Source organism: Bison bison, unplaced genomic scaffold, assembly GCF_000754665.1.
Source record: "Bison bison bison isolate TAMUID 2011002044 unplaced genomic scaffold, Bison_UMD1.0 scf7180017864379, whole genome shotgun sequence".
In the NCBI taxonomy this organism is placed as follows: Eukaryota; Metazoa; Chordata; class Mammalia; order Artiodactyla; family Bovidae; genus Bison; species Bison bison.
Genome location: NW_011494951.1, coordinates 12,018,980 through 12,022,822, shown reverse-complemented (window position 1 = coordinate 12,022,822; position 3,843 = coordinate 12,018,980). Strand labels below are relative to the sequence as shown.

At 41.6% G+C, this 3,843-nt stretch overlaps 1 non-coding gene across 1 annotated transcript; it reads left to right on the top strand.

Moving 5' to 3' along the window:
• The first annotated feature begins 966 nt into the window (after positions 1–966).
• TRNAA-AGC lies at positions 967–1,038 on the top strand. Its single transcript has one exon. It is a non-coding gene; the product is annotated as a tRNA-Ala (tRNA).
• The last annotated feature ends 2,805 nt before the right edge of the window (positions 1,039–3,843 follow it).

The following is a 3,843-nucleotide window of genomic DNA, read 5'->3' as shown; positions in this document are numbered from 1 at the left end:
AAAAAAAAAAACCACAAATATGTCATGTTGACCATGGTCAGAATTCAACCTAGAGTTCTGTGAGCAGGATTTCAACTTGCTCTTGGGAAACCCACCAAGTTTCAATGTCTCAAAACTCAAACCTTCCTACACCTGGTGGTATGTAAATGATGCTCATTATCTAGCACTCACTGGGAAAATGCATCTTGATTCAGTTCAAGTAAACTTGTTCCTAGATTTAAGAAAAGTTTGAAAGCAATTAATTAAATGGCATAAAACAAGAAAAAGGTGGAAATATCCACCCCTTAGGTTTGGGCATCCTTTTATGCTGGCCACCTCCTCACTCATGCCCAGTAATCCCAGTCAATCATTTTGTCCGGAATAAGTTCTTCAAATTTCTGATTTATCAATGATTTGTAAAACAAATCTTACTGACATTTTCCAGTTTACAGATTTCTTCCCTAGATACTTTGTTACTGAAAGTGAAAGTCGCTCAATTGTGTCTGACTCTTTGCGACTCCATGGACTGTAGCCTGCCAGGCTCCTCTGTCCATGGAATTCTCCAGGCAGTTCTACTGGGGACTTGTTCCCTTCCCCAGAGAATCTTCCCAACCCAGGGATCAAACCAGGGATCACACCCAGGTTTCCCCCCATTGCAGGCAGATTCCTAACCATCTGAGCCACAAGGGAAGTAAATTTATAATCTTCAGAACAATACTTAGTGTCTTCTTTAATGTTGTAAGGAACCTTATTTAATTCAACTATATCCTTAGAGTAGAATAGAATAAACCACTGCAAGTCAGTAGATGTTACTCTGGTTCCTAGCTCTTCATACTCTCGTAGAGCCAAGAGCTCCATGTGAGGAGGGCAAAAACATGGACAAGATTCTCCAGAAGATAACTAGGTTGTACTGGGCTACGGTTCTTGAAAAATAATGCAGATAGCTATTGCCATTCGATTATTTTTCATAAAGAGGTTGTAAGTGTAGGGGGTGTAGCTCAGTGGTAGAGCGCGTGCTTAGCATGCACGAGGCCCCGGGTTCAATCCCCGGCACCTCCAGCTGGAATTTCTTGTGTGGCATTTCTCTGACGCTAACCAAAATGGCTCTCGGGAAATTTGTCACTCATAACTCCGGCAATTTTGTTCAAATTTATCTGTCCACTTTTTATTTTTTAATTGGAGAATGTTGCTTTACAAAGTTGTGTGGGTTTCTGCTATACAAAGAGGGGAATCAGTAATAATTATATATGTTTCCCCTCCGTTTTGATCGTCCGTTCCCCCCTCCCCCTACTCTCCCCAGGTAATCACAGAGCGCCAGGCTGGGCTCCCTGTGTTATATAGCAATGCCTCACTAGCTATCCATTTGACACAGGACAGTACGCATACGTCAATGCTACTTTCTCAGTTCCTCCCATTCTCTCCTTGCCCTGCTGTGTCCACAAGTCCGCTCTCTACATCCGCGTCTCCATTCCTTCTCTGCAAATAGGTTCATCGGTATCATTTTTCTAGATTCCATATATATGTTAATATTTTATATCTGTTTTTCTGTTTCAGATTTGTCCGCCTTTTAAAACCATCCACTGTACTCACTGAGAAATCACTCCTACGTTGACTAAGGTCTTTACTACACAAAAAATTAACTACTGGGGAAAATTAGAGTTCAGAGAGCAGGAAAATCACTTAGACTATGCCCCCACCTCATCTTCCATCAAACTAGCTTCAGGAATCAGTTCAATGGAGTTTTCCCTGGATTTGGAGAAAGTTTAAAATTAAGAGGCTGGGAAATCTGAAGTGAACTTGCCCTAGTACTTTGGAGAACACAATTCCTCCTCTGTCATGAAGAACACAAGATTCTCCAGTGGTGAGATGAAGGAGAGACTGGCTGCATAATTTCCTGGACACAAGGCCCTCTGAAATGCACTGATCACAGACAAATAAGGCTGGCCATGATGACAGGTATGGAAGCGAATGCCCCAGCCAAAGAGGCAAGCCACTCTCTTGTGTCCTTGCCCTCTTCTAAGAGACTCAGAGTGGATGTTCACCAGTGTCAGGCTTGAGATGAGAAGGCAGGAGATGCTCATTCACCATGCAGATGTGCTAAATGGTCCCATCCTGTTTAAAAGGACAGGACCTGTCCTATTAAAAGGAAAGATGTAAAAAGAGTACAGGAAAACTTATTTCTCCTTCTACTTGTCCTGTCTACTTGCTGGGTATGCTTGGGAGAGCATTACCTTTTGAAAATGTTGCTAATGGAGATACATAGCTGGAGTCCTAAGCACTTATGGAAACATCAAAGAACACAGATTTAGGACACTAATGTTCAGAGATGTAGGACAGTTGCTATGTACTTGAGGGGCAATTCTACCTTTTCCTACAAGTAGTTTACCTTTGTGGTCCTATTAAAGATTTTGATGAATCAACATGAATTTGATCATACAATCCAGTTTATGAAGTAAAATAGCTTTTGTGCCTCACTTAAATCCGGGGGTGGTGTGGGGAGAGTGTTGTAGAGGGAGACTTGAGTGCAAAGCAAGAGATTTGAGAGAAAGAGAAAGGTTATTCTTGGTCACAAAAGAGGTGAGTGGTTTGATTTGTGTTAAAATTAATGTTTTTTTTGCAAACAATTGGCTACTTCCAAGAAACCACACTGTCACATAAAGTGATTGGCCACTGTAAAAGTTTTATTTCAGGAGTCTGAGAACCTTGCGTCTCTCCTGCCTCAAAAATTTGGACATTGACCAGATGCACAAAATTGCCGATTGTTCTCTGAATTAACTCAGGGGGCACATTCTACCCAAGGTAAATATTTTCACTCAAGAAGCACCCTATCAAGCTATTCCATGCCATTGTGAAGTCACCTTCACCAGGAAAGACACTCCTTCCACTTTCTCAAAGAGACTTGAGACCCACTCTGTCTGCCCATCCCTTGTATCTGGTGATTCAGCCAAACATGTTCTAGGATCGCGTTCTTGAAACCGGGATAGTTGAATTATATTAAAGACTTTTCCTTCCAGCAGAGGCATAGTTACTGCTTACAGATCCTGTCTGGAACGTCCTCACTCTGATATGCAAACCTTCCTAATAAAACTTTCTCTGGCACTGTGTTTTCCCCTGATCCTGTCACCACTCCACCATGTTATTTCCTTCCCTTTGACTGCAGAATGTAGCCTCTGGTTCAGGCTTCTCCACTTCAAAAGCCCTCACTATTATCAATGATTTCAGCATTTTAACTGTTGCTCTGTTTTGAATACATGCACACATAATCATGAGAGTGCCATAAAAATCCACTGGTTTTCCAGATTTTAAGTAAGTACCATTTTATAAAAATCCCCTGAATCACTAATGTTATTATAACAAATATTAAATATCTACTCCTAGTGACATTTTACTGTTCATACTGTTCATGGGCTTCTCAAGGCAAGAATACTGAAGTGGTTTGCCACTCATTTCTCCAGTGGACTACATTTTGTCAGAACTCTCCACCATTACCCGTCTGTCTTGGGTGGCCCTACAGGGCATGGCTCATAATTTCATTGAGTTAGACAAAGAAAGCCTTCCTCAACGATCAGTGCAATGAAATAGAGGAAATCAACAGAATGGGAAAGACTAGAGGTCTCTTCAAGAAAATTAGAGATACCAAGGGCACATTTCGTGCAAAGATGAGCTCGGTAAAGGACAGAAATGGTATGGACCTAACAGAAGCAGAAGATATTAAGAGGTGGCAAGAATACACAGAACTATACAAAAAAGATCTTCACGACCAAGATAATCATGATGGTGTGATCACTCACCTAGAGCCAGACATCCTGGAATGTGAAGTCAAGTGGGCCTTAGAAAGCATCGCTATGAACAAAGCTAGTGGAG